General features: G+C 40.1%; 1 protein-coding gene across 1 annotated transcript in view; it reads right to left on the reverse strand.

The window, feature by feature from the left end:
• Positions 1 to 12930, reverse strand: part of LOC126259252 (clavesin-1-like) — a 261047-nt gene extending 248117 nt beyond the window's left edge. The window contains exon 1 of the mRNA XM_049955881.1: positions 12818 to 12930. The gene's annotated coding sequence lies outside the window, so the exon portion shown is untranslated. The remainder of the gene's footprint in view (positions 1 to 12817) is intronic.
• Positions 12931 to 18511: the final 5581 nt, after the last annotated feature.

Here is an 18511-nt window from a genome sequence, read left to right on the forward strand (position 1 = left end):
CTCACAAGAATTCTAAACTGGAGCAGGTTCCGCACCAAGTACTATGAAAGTTAGGCGGGAGGTGAGAAAACTTGGATTTCATGGTCGAGTGGCTTGCTCATAAGCCACACATCACGCCGGTTAATGCCAAACGACGCCTCGCTTGGTGTAAGAAGCGTAAACATTGGACGACTGAACAGTGGAAAAATGTTGTGTTGAGTGACGAATCACGGCACACAATTTGGCGATCCGATGGGAGGGTGTAGGTATGGCGAATGCCCGGTGAACGTCATCTGCCAGTGTGTGTAGTGCCAACAGTAAAACTGGGAGGCGGTGGTGTTATAGTGGTAGTGCTTCTCATGGATGGACTTGCATTCCCTGTTGTTATGCGTTTCACTATCTCAGCACAGGCCTACACTGATGTTTTAAGAACCACCTTCTTGCGTCCCACTGCTGAAGAGCAATTCGGGAATGGCGATTGCATCTTTCAACACGATCGATCACCTGTTCATAATGCACGGTCTGTGGCGCAGTGGTTACTCGACAATTAAATCCCTGTAATCGACTGGCCTGCACAGAGTCCTGACCTGAATCCTGTAGAACACGTTTGGGATGTTTTGTAACGCCGAATTCGTGCCAGGCCTCACTGACCGATATCGGTACCTCTTCTCAGTGCAGCGCTCCGTGAAGAATGGGCTGCCACTCCCTAAGAAATCTTCCAGCACCTGATTGAACGTATGCCTGCGAGAGTGGAAGCTGTCATCAAGTCTAACGGTGGGCCAACACCACATTGAGTTCCAGCATTACCGATGGAGGGTGCCACGAACTTGTAAGTCATTTTCAGCCAGGTGTCCGGATACTTTTGATCATATAGTGTAGCTATGTTTTATTAATAACTACCAAATTTTAAATACCTACAGCAAAAGGGTTCGAATGAAGTGCAAATTAATGAGCGATTATGTATTCGCAAAACGCATTGATTCGTAACATCAGCAGGCAGTAATTTTAGAAATTGTAACTAACTACATATTCGTGTGTTTCAGTTATGTTGGCGTTATCTCTTCTGATCCTTTACACGTCGCAACATTTTTTTACAAGTATTGCATGGGGGCTTAATTAAAATAGAATGCAAATAATTTTAATTTTTTGATTCAGTAGCTGTCTGTTCGGTTACGAAGTCTCGTAACGGTTGGCCCTGACTAGTATTATTACGCTATCTGACTGCAAAGAACAACAACAAAGAATGAAATGGAAATTTTCATTAACACAATTAATTAATTAAGTCCCCAGCAACTATAAAACCTACGAAACCAAAGCACAAGTATAACTGTTCTGTGTGTGGAAGTATGACTCAACGTACGCATCTGGCACGGTTCTTCTTCAACAACACAAGAAATTTTAAGTATCATTTATCACTAACTCCGTCTACAGGCCGCAAGCGACCCATCGGGACCATCCGACCGCCGTATCATCCTCAGATGAGGATGCGGATAGGAGGGGCATGGGGTCAGCACACCGCTCTCCCGGTCGTTTATGACGGTTTTCTTTGACCGGAGCCGCTACTATTCGGTCGAGTAGCTCCTCAATTGGCATCACGAGGCTGAGTGCACCCCGAAAAATGGCAACAGCACGTGGCGGCGGGATGGTGACCCATCCAAGCGCCGGCCACGCCCGACAGCGCTTAACTTCGGTGATCTCACGGGAACCGGTGTATCCACTGTGGCAAGGCCGTTGGAAGTATCATTTATACTGAATTAATTAAAGGAAATAAAAATACCATAATTACTCAAGAGAACCAGAATTACACTCTAGTCCCAGAACACAAGCCAGATGCTTTGTTGACTGAACCTGTAATGAAGCATTATTTACGACATTAAATAATGAAAAATAAATCAAGTTTCGTTACCTTCATATATTGACCAAAATCACTCTAATCATTACAATATATCTCCACACCGACTCGCTATTACCACATCTCAACAAGAACTTTTCAGTATCACATCTCAGCAAGCACTGCCTACTAGCTCATCTCAACAAACACTCCTCACTACGACATCTCAGCACTGACTACCACGAGCTCTCCCCAAGCACTGCCTACTACGACATCTCAAGAATCACTGCCAGTGGAGGCGGCGGAACAATACTCTCTAGCGCGATCTCTGGCGCTGTGGCTCAGTGTAGCCACCTTTCATATGCCCTTCCTCCACGGGCTAGAATTTGATGGTATTTTTGCCAGCATTGGTGGTGAAAATACCACCAAATTCGTCAAAAAAAATACAGACAAAAATAAAAGATAATATTAATGCGTAAATATCATATAACTAGATAAAATTTTGGCTTCGCACTGACCTTTCAATAACCTATTATATAGAATACAGTAAGCAATACAAATTCTTTCATACATGTGACTTTACATAACAGTTTACACAAGTATTATGTGGTTAAACAGTTCAATTAATAGCGTCAGCAATGACGAATATGTGCAGGTAAGAGTCTCATAACTTTTCACAAACAGTAATACACAAAAAATCAGTTTATACAAATATTCACATAAACGCTTTCCATAGCTCAAGAATAAGCAGTTGACAGTTCCAGCAGTAGCACCCAGCAATGGTCAACAGGTGCAAAAACCAACAAGTGACATTTTTTCAGTAGAAACAGTCCATCAGTGGCACCCAGTAATGTTGAATAGGTGCAGACACCAACAAGTAACACCATTTCAGTATAAGCAGTTCCATTAGTGGCACCAGCAATGTTGAACAGGTGCAGACACCCACAAGTAACAGCTTTTCAGTAGAAGCAGTCCATCAGTGGCACCCAGCAATGTTAAACAGGTGCAGACACCAACAAGTGACATCATTTCAGTAGAAGCAGTCCATCAGTGGCACCCAGCAATGTTGAGCAGGTGCAGACATCAACAAGTAACACCATTTCAGTATAAGCAGTTCCATCAGTGGCACCAGCAATGTTGAACAGGTGCAGATATCAACAGGTGACATCTTTTCAGTAGAAGCAGTCCATTAGTGGCACCAGCAATGTTGAACAGGTGCAGACCGCAGTCCATAATATTCACTTTCACTAATCACACTGTTCATCAGCAGAAATTAAACATGTTCTAGTGGCACCAATCATGTAGAAAAAGTGCAGCACCATCACTAATCAGACAGTTCAGGCATGAACAATAGTTTGAATACACATACAATGCTTTTACACTAAACATACAAATCATAACAAACACACAAATGATATCAGATAATTGTCCTATTAACTATTACAATACACAAATACCAGTAAACCTATAATATTTATGGGTGTCAGTGCAAGCCACAACAACAAGTAAAATAATATTTAGGAGATAGGTTGGGATCACTTCTCTGGGATTATAAAAGGAAAACACACAAAACACACTCACTCATCTTTCATCCACATTTAGTGCTACTGTGTAGTTGAATAGTGTTAACTGTGTAAATGCAATTCTGTCAAAATTTTATGTTCATCCTGTGTATCAAGTAGTAGTGGCAGCAATTTATAATAGTCAATAATAGTTAGTCAACGTCATAGTCATCATGTCAAGACCAATGTTTACCAAGCCAAATCAAAATGTACGGTTGCTGAACAACTGTCAGTGAGCCAAGATATGCAAATACTTCCTCTCTTCAAAAAAAGTATATACTGCTTAGTGATTTAACAAAGTGTGTGTGTAGACAATCTTCCTTCTACTTGAGTGTTCTAGTCTGCCATCTTCATCCTCCTTGTTCCATATAGACCAACAAAAAAAATATGCTCCTCACTTACTTCACCTCTTATCCACCAAACTCCAATAATCATCAGCATTACATAATCTCAATACTTCAATAATACCTCATTTACCTTACCTCTTGTCCACGAAACTCCAATAATCATCAACTTCACATAATCTCAATACCTCAATAATACGTCGATACATATAAACCTCAGCACCAATATCATTTCACTTCCATAACAACTCTTTCCTGTAGTCAGTCTCCGCGAACAAGTACAGACAAAATCCTAGTGCAACTTCAATTCAGCATCCCATACAATCCGAAGACACAGTGTCCACACACCTCTGTGTAATCCATCTGACACAAATTTTCTACTCATTATAAATTATAAGATACATTTTGGTTCCTTGTCCATCATTAAATAAAAGAAATGCATACATGACCTCTAACAGCCTTTAGTTTGAATAACTTTCAGTAAGTAAGTACGATTACGAAGTGTTAATGATCATAATATTTCACAGTGTGTACACCACTTCAAGAATTATGGCAAACAGAAGCAAACATGTGGAGTATTTCTTGTGTCGTGTCACTTCCTATTTCAATTACTCACGAAAAATGCAGTGTAATAACTGTCAATGGTCTAACCTAGTGTTGGTATGTCATGTCGTTAGCTTCCTTCCTATTAGCATAAATTTATACAGCTTCCATAAAACCTCCATCTCATGTGACTTCTATGAAATTTCTTGTACTAATGTCGTTCGTAGCATTATAGCAGTTCATTTTCTTATCTTAAAAATATCAGGCACTGAGCGTAAGCAAAACATGCAATAGCGAGTAAATATACCAGTAGAGAACAGAATGTCAACAAGTGGATGCAGCACAATCCCTATAACCAGTCTCCGTCAAGCGAACAATCTATAATTAATACCATAGTGTGGCCCAAACTCCATGTACGTACACCTCATATCAGCATTTCTATATATAGCAAATTAAAGAATAGTTATGACAACAAAACAGAAATGTGTTAATACGCAATCCATACGCAAAGCAGCAAATATGTATCTTACATAATAAACAGGCCATTATTGTCATATCAGCATAAGCAAATAAATTTTCATACGTAAGCTTAATAAGTAAACATGAAGGCGCAAGTAGATAAATCACAAAGTGTAACCTACATACCTAATTACAGTCAGCACAATTAATCAGGTGACAATTATAATTTAAATAAATAAGCACAGCAGGCACATAATAAAAAAAAATATGACATCAGTGAAAGAGCATTGCAGCCAAGCGATGCATAATATATACAAATAACAACCCTGTTCATTAATCAATAATTGTCAAAATCAGTATATGTACACAAGCACGCCGCTTCACAAGTAAATTCATAGAACATGAAATTTAGCACAAAGTATGAGTCACGTAATCTCGAGCAGCAAATTACATCTAAAATACGTACCTAAGTGGAATTATGTTACCTGAAAAATAAACTCAATTAATAGTTACCCTTTTTTAGTTTATTACTTTTTTTTTTTTTTTTTTTGAAATTACATTCTTCCTGAAATTTTCTCCATAGCAAGTCGTCTTAACGTCGGACACGCACAGAATTTACCTGAAGGTCTTAAATATTTTATACAACCATATCCTGAAAAATACTGAACGTTAATAACATAATTTATGAAGTCACCATAGCTTTATACAGAATTTAGTCGGAGAAATTAGACTGTGTATTTGTTTACGGCTGTCAGTGCATTCACACTGTGCGCTCGATCAGCTGTAGGCGCGTGACGTATGAAGTAATTGTTTGCGGTCAACGACTGCCTTTTGCGGCGCGCAGACTTCACTGTTGCTTTGAGTATCTGCTGCCGCCGGAACACGGCGCGGTATCCTTGCATTCTCCACCTGTTTACGTATAACTGTTGGTTTCTCAAAAGTATGTCATTCCACAAAAATTTTTACGTTCGATATATGATGTATTCCCTTAGAGCGCCGAGATTTAAGAGTTTCTACTTCCACAGTATTATCATGTATAATTTTGCGAATCCTATATGGACCGTTATAAAGCAGAAAAAATTTGCGACACAAGCCTTTTCCTTTATGAGACAAACGATGAGACTTAATTAACACCTTCTGACCAACTGACAAGATTTTTAAACGACCAGGACGTTTAGCTGATTTCTCTCTTCTAGCAGCCGCAGATGCAATATTTTGCAGAGCCAGGTTGACAACTTCAGAATGCCGCAGTTTCCGTGAAGGCGGAAATGGAACGATTTCAGAAATGCGATTTGTTGGTACTTTATTTTTTAATATCAATAGAGGCTGTAAAGAAGTTGAGTCATTAGGAAGTTCATTCAGAATGTTTTGAAAAATATGAAGATACTGATCCCAAGTTCTGTGATTCTGATGACAATAAAGACGGCACAATTTATTGATTTCCTTCATCCATCTTTCTGAAGCGTTAGATTGAGGGTGAAAAAGTGAAATGAAGATTGGTTTAATTTTACGACGCCGTAGAGTACGAAGCCAAATTTTAGAGCGAAACTGTGATCCATTATCTGATATAACCTTATCAACATGACCCACTTCTTTAAGAAAATGTTTGATGAAAGCATTAGATACTGAACGAGCTGTTGCTTTGCGTAACGGTGTAAAACACACATATTTTGATGTCAATTCCACTGCTACAAAAATGTACGCAAAACCATTAGTAGATCGAACCACTGGACCGAACAAATCAACTGCAGCCATCTCCTTTAATTTCGCTGGAATGGTAGGAAACAACGGTGCTCTGTGAGAAATTGTTGGCGGCTTAGCCTTTTGACATAATTTGCATTTGGCAAGAACAGATCGAATACGTTTTTCCATATTACTGAAGTAGCAATTTTCTCGTAATTTATGAAAGCATTTTCTGGGACCAAAGTGCGCATAACTAAAATGTGTGTACCAAATCAATTTATTGACCCACTCATCAGGAATACAAACTAACCAAACAGAATTGTCGACCGATTTTCGTTTGAAAAGAATATCATTGCGAACTAAATAATACTGTCTGATCGCTACGCTTTCCTTTCTCCTCCACTTCTCCTTAATGTCCTTCCAGATTGGATCCTTATTTTGCTCCTTAGCGATGTCCTGGAGCGAAGATGAAATAAAGTTCTCAAACGCAACACCTTGAATGTACATCAAACAATAATGGTTTTCTTTGCAGTCCTCTTCAGCACTTTGTTTCAAACCCATAGGTGCACGTGATAAAGCATCAGCAACAATATTTGAAGATCCCTGTATGTAAACAATACTAAAATCAAATTCCTGTAGATACAGCGCCCATCGTGACAATCTGCCATGAGTTAATTTTGTCGACATAAGAAATTCCAAAGCTCGATGATCAGTGTAAACCTTAGTATGTCTACCAAACAAAAATGTGCGAAATTTTGTGAAAGCCCAAACAACAGCCAAAGCTTCAAGTTCCGTAATCGAATAATTCTTTTCGGATTTAGAGAGAACACGACTTCCAAATGCAATAGTCTTCTGTACTACAACGCCGTTTTCTTCTATCTCTTGAAATAAATGTGCACCTAGGCCTTTGTATGATGAGTCCGTCGCCAAACAAAAATCTTTAGATAAATCCGGATGTGAAAGAAGTGGAGCAGCAACTAAAGCGTCACGAAGTTGTTCAAATTCTGATTGAGCTTCCTCATCCCAACACCAATTAGAATTCTTTCCAGATAGTTCACATAAACGAGGTGTGGCCAAATTGTCCAATCTAACAAAGCGTCTAAGAAAATTACAGACACCAAGGAAACTACGAACATCACGTTTTGTGGTAGGAACAGCATAATTACGAATAGCGTCTAGTTTTTCTGGATCAGGAAGAATACCTTCTGTAGAAATAATGTGACCGAGAAATTTCACCTGAGAACGACCAAATTCAGATTTTTCCAAGTTCACTGTCATGCCAACTCGTGCAAAAATACGTAATAATGAATCCAAAATTTTGTTATGCTCACTCCAAGAACGTTTAGCAATAAGAATATCGTCAACATATGAAGTAATATTGTCACGAAGATAAACAGGTAAAATTTCATTTAAGCTACGAATGAATGCTGCTGAAGATACAGTAAGTCCAAACGGTAATTTCCGAAACTGGTAACAGTTACCAAAGGCTAAAAAGGCAGTATATTTTCTACAATCAGGGTGGAGTTCTATTTGCCAAAAACTTGCGCGCATATCAATCGTGGATAAAACTTTAATTCCATGGAAATGTTGAAGAAGTTCATCTAAATTTTGTGGACGGTCAGTTTCAGGAATAATAATATTATTTATCTGTCTGGAATCCAGAACCAAACGAATTGACCCATCCTTTTTAAGAACAACGTGTAATGGGCTGGTATAAGGGCTGACTGCTGGCTCAATAATGCCCTGATCTAACAGGTATTGAAGTTCATTCTTAACCTTGTCTCTGTAAGCCAAAGGAATAGCGTACGTTTTCCCGCGAAATGGTGTGTGTTCTTTTACTTTAAATAAATATTGTAAGCCTTGTATAGTTCCTGTGTGATGACTAAACACTGTAGCATGTGAAGTCAAAATATGGTGCAGCTCTTCTCTTGCAACGTCATCTGGCACTTCAGCTTTTTTAACCTTTTCATTAATTAATTCTTCGCTACTAATTATATCCTCCATCGCATCTCTGTATCTATTGTCATTGTCATGAATAAACACACTGTCGTCATAATGCTCAACGAAAACATCAGAAGTAAGAAACCTTAAACATTTTGTATCTGATTCAGATCTTGCTAAACACTCGAAAAATTACAGACATTTCGGCATTCCAGCAACAGTCAAATTCACACTTCCTTCTTTAAAGTTCAAAATTGCCTTATGTGTGTTAAGAAACTCCATACCTAATATAATCTGTGTACTGAGTAATGGAACAATAATAAAATTAGCAGACAATTCGTATCCTTGACAAATGAAATTTAGGTTGGTCTGTTGTTTAACTTCCACACCTTTTCCAGAAATCGCTCCTCGAATTGTAGTTTTAGAAATAGGTAACACAGGACAGGCAATAGTTCTTTCACATATACGAAAAACTGATTCACTAATGACGTTCAATGGGCTCCCAGAATCTAGAACTGCAGTGAACTTATTCTTACCCACACATAGTTCAATAACAGGATGTAAAAATGCGTCTACATTATTCTCCTTTTCGCCTAGCAAAATGTCTCTCATATCTTCCAGGCGTACGTAGTGTAAAGTTGTAGTGTCATTACTTTCTGACCCGTCTATATTGCTGCCAGAAGCCGAAGCTGCTAGTCATTGTCGATTGTTTGCGTCACGTCTTTGATTAATCCCGACATTTCGCGGATCAATTTCTACTATTTCCACTTGTCTCTCTGAATTTCTGTCACGCGGATGATGCCAATTAGGTCCTTCCTGTCTGTTAGATGCAAATTCTTGGTTGTGTCTGTTATTAAAATTTCTGTTTTCCTGTCTGTTTACATAACTACTTCTTGTATAATTTCGACTGTCACTTCTGTAATTATTGTTGTATCTACTACCCTGGTCATTTCTGTAGTAAGAATTTCTATTATTGTATGGATAATTTCTGTCTTGATGATACCGATTACTGTTTCCGTATGATTGATCATTCCGGTAAGAATTACCGTTATTATAATTGTCTGTGTAATTTCTGTTAGAACGTCTGTAATTGTCATAAGGCTGGTATCTATTGTCCTGTCTGTTACGTCTGTCATTCTCAAAATTACCCATATAACGCCCGTTCCGATCACTATCCCTTTTCTCTGAAAATCTATCGTAATTACTGTTACTGAAAAAGTTACAAGAAGTCCCGTCGTCGTTGTCATACTCAAGTTCTTGTAACAAAGTCTTAAAAGTCTCAATGTCGTCTTTACATCTTCCGGCTAAAGCAATTTGTCTTATGGATTGTGGCAGCTTAGTTAAACAAATGCGAATTAATTCAGTCGGGCTATAAGGGTTGGAAAGGAACTGATTCTTTCGAATCATGTCTTCAAAATATTCCGCTGGCGTGCGGAACTCAGACTGTTTGAAATTACGCTGCATAATAAGACTGTGATTGACTCTGACTTGCGTGTTTTCGGACCAATATGCCGATAGAAATGCATGATAAAAATCATTCAGATTATTACAATCTCTAATGAGTGCGCGCATCCGCGTCGCCGGTTCATTTTCTAAATATCCACACATAAATTCCAGTTTGTGACTTAGTGGCCAATTTGGTGGGAGTGCATACATAAATTGATCCAACCATGCACATGGATGTATGTCATTCTTAGAATTGCGGAAGATCTTAAATTTCCGAACAGTCAAAAAGTGTTTATAGTCAAAGTTTTCACCTCGTGGCGACAGAGACCTACCGCGTCTGTCCCAGTCCCAATGTTGATTATTGTCAAGTTCGCGCGCCTGGCGCTCCCTTGTTGCATCCCGTAAATGAAACAAATTATTTTCTTCAAACCCCTCCGCTAACTGTGATTCCAAATTTCTTTTGCTGTCCTTTCCTACGATTTCGCCTTCAATTTGTTTGACTTGCTTTCGTAATGCCTCAACTTCCCTTTTAACGCGTTCATTAAATTTTCCCTGATTTTCAACATGCTTACTTATGTTCTGGTACTCTTCGGTTTCTGCAAATGGTAATGGAGCTGTATCATCTGAATCTCTATCCCCATTTAAACTAAGACTTGTCAATTTATCTGAAATCTCCTCAACTCTTTCCGATAAGTCACCTATTTTTTCTTTCTGTTTACTTACGTCTTCCGTAAGTGTCGCGACTCGGGTTTCAGTATTGACACATTTGGTAGTTAACTGTTCATATTGTTGTGTTAGATTATTTATTCTGTCATTTGGTACGGATTCCTCGATTCTCTCAAATATTTCTTCCTTATCATGTGCACGTTGTAAATTTAACTCTGAAAATTTTTGTACTATCACACGATCTCTTTCCTCCTGTTCTCTATCCTGTTCCCTTTGTCTAATCTCTACTGCAATTAATCTATTATTGTGAGCATTCAAAATCGGTTGTACTTCTTCTCTGATTTCTTTCTTTAATTCATCTTTCATGTTTTTGAAACATGTCCCTATTCGTGAGTCTAACCGTGTTTCCATTGTTCCCATCTGTGTTTTTAATTCAGATCCAAACCGTGTTTCCATTGTTCCCATATCAGTTTTTAATTCAGATCGTAAAGTTCCCATCTCTGTTTTAATTGTTCCTATTTGTGATCCCAGTGATTCCATTGTTCCCCTCTGTGTTTTTAATTCAGATCCAAACCGTGTTTCCATTTTTAATATAGCACTCATCAACTGCTCCATAGTAACTGATTCGAAACTCCTTTCGCCCCTAACATTTCCCGCAAAACCAGTTTCCTTCGTCATAGCTGTAAGCTATCTGTGTTCGATACTATTTCAGACTCTTCTATCATTAATCTCGTATTCTGTGAATTTCCTGATTGAGAAAAATTTTGAAAAGGTTCCGGACTATTTTCCCGACTTATTAAATTGTTTTCCACTCCATTATTCATCATACTGTTGTCCTGTGTTGGCGAGTTCGCCATGTCAACAATTTCGTCATTCTCACTGTCCATCATTTTTGCCTTTTTCATCGACCGCGTAATCATTTACAAAACATACAAAACTCGTCACTATATGAAATTACACACAATGACACTTTATCTCCAACAATACCATTCACACGAAATGTTTCCCTCAAACACGATTAATCGAACAATTGAAATAATTGCACTAATTGTCAAACCCATAGACAAGACAACAGATATGAAATTTTGCAAAAAATAAATAAATAAATAAATAAATACCATTAGAAGAATGACAATTACCAAATCTACACGTGCAAAATAGACTACAATTGCTAAACTACAAATTACTACAACAATACTACTGTCTACTATTTTTACAATCAGAAGATTCCAAGGGACGATCCGAAGCAGCGGTCGCCACGTGCATGGGGGCTTAATTAAAATACAATGCAAATAATTTTAATTTTTTGATTCAGTAGCTGTCTGTTCGGTTACGAAGTCTCGTAACGGTTGGCCCTGACTAGTATTATTACGCTATCTGACTGCAAAGAACAACAACAAAGAATGAAATGGAAATTTTCATTAACACAATTAATTAATTAAGTCCCCAGCAACTATAAAACCTACGAAACCAAAGCACAAGTATAACTGTTCTGTGTGTGGAAGTATGACTCAACGTACGCATCTGGCACGGTTCTTCTTCAACAACACAAGAAATTTTAAGTATCATTTATACTGAATTAATTAAAGGAAATAAAAATACCATAATTACTCAAGAGAACCAGAATTACACTCTAATCCCAGAACACAAGCCAGATGCTTTGTTGACTGAACCTGTAATGAAGCATTATTTACGACATTAAATAATGAAAAATAAATCAAGTTTCGTTACCTTCATATATTGACCAAAATCACTCTAATCATTACAATATATCTCCACACCGACTCGCTATTACCACATCTCAACAAGAACTTTTCAGTATCACATCTCAGCAAGCACTGCCTACTAGCTCATCTCAACAAACACTCCTCACTACGACATCTCAGCACTGACTACCACGAGCTCTCCCCAAGCACTGCCTACTACGACATCTCAAGAATCACTGCCAGTGGAGGCGGCGGAACAATACTCTCTAGCGCGATCTCTGGCGCTGTGGCACAGTGTAGCCACCTTTCAGTATTTCCTCTGACACCACGACATCCGTAACAGGAGTGCCTATTACTACTGCAACTTATTTTTGCCGTTAAATAACTTTTACACTACTGAACGTCTAATAACAGAGTGATTTTGTATCTAGGCGATCACAGGATTCGCTCTCGCGTGGAGAACTTTATATATAATTAGTGACTACGTTGAATAATCACTCATAGCTAATCAGTTGACTCTAACTGTGCGATTCAGTCGCTTTCAATCTAAAGAGCACCTAATCGCAACTTGTACGAACTTGTTATCACTGCATTTATAACTGCTGTCGTAGCACGTCGAGTTTGAAAACAAAACACTGCTCAAGGCGTTACACTCACCGTACAAAGCGTATTCAGCGGCAAACCCAGAGCTTGTCTCTCCGAAACCGACTCGAGCAGACGGCTCTGTCCAGTGAATTACCAGACGCCGGAGGTCTCAAGTAACAGCACCGGTCGCACAGGTTTTACACGAAACTGGCGGCTGTAACCGTTACCGTGTGCGTGGCCTTCACGGTAGACCCAAATCGGCATCACACGAATTATCCGGTTTTCCTTCTGTAAAATATGCGGTGGGTGAAGCAAAGCTCTATCAACTCGTGTGTTTAGTTATTCGGTAGAAATTCTCTTGTTCCTTACATAATTGGAAAAAAAGCTGCTTTCCGATCCGTGCGTTTCTTCTCCGCGTAATACTTTTCATTCGATTTTTAAGACACTAAATGGCACATGAAATGAATTTTTTCGTGCCTTGCAGTTTCATATCACACTTTATGTTGAAGTTAATGTTTTTTCACAAGTGCATGAGTTAAGAGGAAATGTGAAGTTATTTCAGCCATTACGATACCGAATCAAATTTACAATGTAGTTGGCAAAATGACAAGACACCGACTTTGGTATGGATACATGTACTTGTTGGGTTAGGGTGCCACAAAGTGCTTGTATCCTCTCCTGCGTCACGCAACTCTTGTGACTGATGCTTGTATCCTGGATAATGGCAGAGTTGACGTCCGAGCGGGTTGCACACACATTCTGTCAAATGGCTCTGAGCACTATGCGACTTAACTTCTGAGGTCATCAGTCGCCTAGAACTTAGAACTAATTAAACCTAACTAACCTAAGGACATCACATACATCCATGCCCGAGGCAGGATTCGAACCTGCGACCGTAGCGGTTGCTCGGCTCCAGACTGTAGCGCCTAGAACCGCACGGCCACTCCGGCCGCGCACATTCTGTCGCTGACAGACAGGACATCTTGCTGACCATGGAAGTACCTCATCATCAGTCGATCGTTTCGACAGACACATGCCGCGTGTGGATGAGCGTTGTCCAACTGAAAAATGGCACCAAACTACTACCGCCTGAGAGGTAACACAGGCGCGCGTAGGTCAGTTGCCCCCAACGAGGGCGTTGTTACCCCCTGAGGCTAAAATGAAATTTTCTGAGGGGTAAAAACTAGGCGATTCGATTCTGCTTCAGTCACAAAACTAAATTATTTTCAAAAGATCATTATTATTGTTACAATTTTGTAAGAGTAATACTGATTATGTAAGTTAACAGTACTTACTTCCGCTCAATTAGTAACATTAATGCGGTGGAGGTTAAGGGATCCTCATATAGTCTGTCAATTACATACATATGTTGTGCTTAGTCCTGTACATCGGTGATGACAAAACTGAGACAAATTCGTACGAGATGTTAAATATCTTAAGATAATGTCTTCTCTAAGTTGTAGACAGTAATTGCAGTAGTCCAGAAATTGGTTCATTACTTGCTTAGAGACGGATAAGTGAATTAACTGACAGTACGAGAGAGCAGTAACTGCAGCCGCACGGGATTAGCCGATCGGTCTCGGGCGCTGCAGTCATGGACTGTGCGGCTGGTCCCTGCGGAGGTTTGAGTCCTCCCTCTGGCATGGGTGTGTGTCTTTGTCCTTAGGATAATTTAGGTTAAGTAGTGTGTAAGATTATGGACTGATGACCTTAGGTTTTAAGTCCCATAGCATTTCACACGTATTTGAAGACTTTTAGCAGTAACTGCATAAGGGCTGCCACGGTTTTATGGGCAGTATTAATATTATTAGTATTATTGTTAATGTAATTATTAGCGACTGTGGTCAGACACAAAGTGTTGACAGCCTGAAGACTTACAACTTTTGGCTGTTCAGAAGTATGGAGTGTAGCAATCAAGTGATTTACGCACAGGGCAAGCAAGTGCAGAATGGAGAGGAGTAATACAGGGGAAGCATGTTTTGTAACAAGCGTCTGTCCTCGCTGTGGATAGTTGTCTTTCTTATCTGAAGGGGTGAAACGTCCCCTTTGGAAAATTATGTAATGAGTGTACTGGTAAATTTCTACGTTATTTTATTTTCAAACAGCTGAGCCAAACTGAAGGTACTCATACATTTCTCTCTTTACTTATTCTGATCAAAACATTCATGGAAAATGCAATTAAAATATTCACTGTACCAATGCAAATTAAATTCAGCTTACAACAGAACCATCGCGGCGGCAGTCTATCTTAATAAAGCATTATGTGTCTGTAAGACGATTGAGCCTATTTTAACACGAATTAGTAGGATATTACCGACTTTTGACTTCAAAAAGATCTGTATTTACTTCATTTCCTGTATAATTCGCAAGTATTATGAAAATGTAGCATTTCTGATCAACACATCATATATATCAGTTAATGACATCCAGTCTTACAAATTTCCTTCTTCTGACGGACACACGTCCAGATCGTCCGCTCTCAAAACTCTGCCATCTCTCTCCCCACATCCACCACTGCTGAAGGCTCACATCCAACTGCACAACGCTACGCGCTGTTCACATCCAACTGCCCTACACTACAATAGCAAATATTCCAACAGTGCAAATCAGCCGCAGACTGCACACAGCACAGTCTGCGATTTTCATACAGTGCGCTACGTGGCGTTACCAGCATAAAAACCTAAACAGCCTACTTAGTGGGTAGTACTTACGATGCACCACGATTTTCTACGCCATTGACTCTTCCCCTCCCCCCTCCCCCAAACACGCACAAAATAGAGATTATTTACCTTTGATCATTTTAAAAATAGAAGTATTCCATTCTACAATTTCCTTAGGTGCTGAGGTTGGTATTAATATGGAGGAGGAGGAGGGGGGCGGGGCAAAGATCGGGGTACTAGATAACGTCTGACTGCGCTCAGGGGAAACTGTCTAAGATAAGTTGGGTACCACTGGCTTAGGATGTCCGTGACTTTTCGTTGTACCGTCAGAGTTCCCTCAACCACTACCAGGCGTGACCTGGAGTCGAAACCGATGGCTCCCCACATCATAACGCGAGGAATAACAACGGTGTGCCTCTCCAAGTCTTTCGATGAATGGGACCTTTCCCAAGGTTGCCTACACATTCGCTGACGGTGGTCACCCGGAGCACTGGCTCCGTGACTCATCGCGGAAAACTATTTGAAGCAGTCCGTCAGGAGTCCACGTTCCCCAGTCACGACACCACTCCAAAAGCCACCATTTGTACAGACTGTCTTCAAAAAGTCAGCCAACGCGTGGTACGGTAACTCCCTAGTCCTGCAGCCACCAGTCTCCTCCCTATGCGACGGGACACATAATTTTGCAGGGAGTCCGTTACTCGTTCTCAGATTGCAGTCGCAGATGTGAAGGGGTTACTGTGTACTTGATGTACAATATGGCGATCAAGTGAAACTTTGAAAATCCTATAAGAAGAACGGAAAATTATGATCATACGAATTTGTGTATGACTAGTTACGTACAAAAGCGTGGTTGTGAAAATCATTCATATTTGGTGAACTGGAAGCTGGACGAAGATCGTTACGATTTTCCAAACTGAAGTATAATTACAATGACATCATTTCCGCTTCTTTGAAAGTATATACTTTTAACATGATGAATACGGTCTTATTCTTACTTGATCTCTGGACAATTCGCGCAGTCCACCAGGCAACATGTTTCGAGTCATCAACTGTCCAATGTCAGTGTTCATGGGCCCAATAAAGTAGTTAAAAGGATTATACACGTCATCATTTACACACGGAAACAGTGTTGCGCAGGGACCAATTACCCGATCCATTCTGTATTGTCTCCAGCCTGATAATATCATGTTCTTTAGCTAAGGGGTGGGGGGGGGGGGAGCGGCGTAAAATTGCCTGTAGACACATATTTGATACTTTATAAAAACTATGCAGTCTACGCTATAATTGGAGGTCATCGGAGTGGCCGAGTGGTTCTAGGCGCTACAGTCTGGAACCGCGCGATCGCTACGGTCGCATGTTCGAATCCTGCCTCCGGCATGGATGTGTGTGATGTCCTTAGGTTAGTTAGGTTTAAGTAGTTCTTAGTTCTAGGGGACTGATGACCTCAGAAGTTAAGTCCCATAGTGCTCAGAGCCATTTGAACCATTTTTGGAGGTCATCCCTGGTAAACAGTGAACGCCAACTCTCCTATCTTACAGTTGTAACCGTAGGTGTAGCTGTATATGGGAGATGACACTTCCAAGCGGACGTTACGCTCCACCAAGGAAAAACTTTATAAAATTGCCGAAACAGGTTGGTTCCGTTCAAGCAAGTGTATGTCCTTATTGTTTGCTGAGAATAATCGTCTTTATTAACCTCCAAAGCCTTTAAACACATAAACATATATATTTTACTACTGTTTCAACACCACACCCTTGTACTAACGTTGCATACCCCCTGCGTCGCTGTTTCCCCAGATTTGAAGCAAAACTTCATGTTAAAGTGTTGCTCCAATTTGCCCTCCGTTTTGCAATGACACGTGTGTGGCGGATAGTTGAGTCGGATGATTGGTGGCTATATTTGAGAGAATTACTGCAGATCAGCTGAAGGTAAGCAAAGACAGTGTAGGCACTATTGATCAGGAACATTTGTGGACGTTGCATGCCGTGGGACTTCTGGTGACTCTGCAAGAAGCAATAGCTGACATTCTTCTGGAGAAGAGTGTTGTAACAAATGCTGATTACTTTGAAGGCCAATAAACGCATTTCATTTGCTCCTCTGTTTTCTTATTTTCTGTGAGCATTCATTGAACTTTCTACGTACCTTGTACGAGGCCTGTTCAGAAAGTAAGCTCCGATTGATTGCCAAATTGAAACCACAGTGAACATCAGAAATGTTTTACTTGTAACAATTAGCTACACCTTTCAGCTACTTCTCTACGTAGTCGCCGTTCTGACGTAGACTTTTGTCATAGCGTTGTACCAACTTTTCAATAGCCTCATCATAGAAGGCAGCCGCCAGTGCTTTCCGCCAATTCTCCACGCTGGCCTACACCTCGTTGTCTGTGTCAAAATGTTGTCTTCAAAGACAGCGGTTCATGTGACCAGAGATGAAACTCAGGGGGAGACAATTGCGGACTGTATTGTGGGTAATCTCACTTTTCCATTTGAAAACGATGCAGGAGCATCTTCATTGCCCCTGCAGAATGCGGCTTAGAATTGTCTCGAAGAAGAAACAGCACGACAGTTATGTAATGTTAGCTGCATAGCTTCAGGCGAAATTTCTCACCAGGCCCTCGTACTTGGCGGCAGACACTATTTTCTAGACATCTTTACGCACTCACTGCGAGCTCAGAAATGAGAAGAGCGACGTGATGCTAACTGGGGTTATACTAGAGACACTACCCAACACATATGTGCAAAGCTTTATCGGATTTTCATAGTCGTTTCCATTTCGCGACCGATCGGAGCTTACTTTCTGAACGCTCCTCGTACATTATCTTGTACTGTTAATTTGTATAATAAAACCTACACATCAACAGAAGTCTGCAAATATCGCACGTACGATAATATCGAATACTATCATTTTGTCAAAACGCACCGGGAAGGGCCTATGGGGCCTATGACATCGTCACTGTGCCTGTTGGAATCTCCAAAAGGGAGCTGTACTGAACACCTGTCGTGGTCTTGAATGACGTAGCTGTTGTAGCCGTGTCGAGTTCCTTATGCTATTTCGTTATATAAATGAGATCTAAGTGTGAGTAAAGCAATAAATAATAAAACTAGAA

The sequence above is a fragment of the Schistocerca nitens genome, chromosome 5 (genome assembly GCF_023898315.1).
Source record: "Schistocerca nitens isolate TAMUIC-IGC-003100 chromosome 5, iqSchNite1.1, whole genome shotgun sequence".
Lineage (NCBI taxonomy): Eukaryota > Metazoa > Arthropoda > Insecta > Orthoptera > Acrididae > Schistocerca > Schistocerca nitens.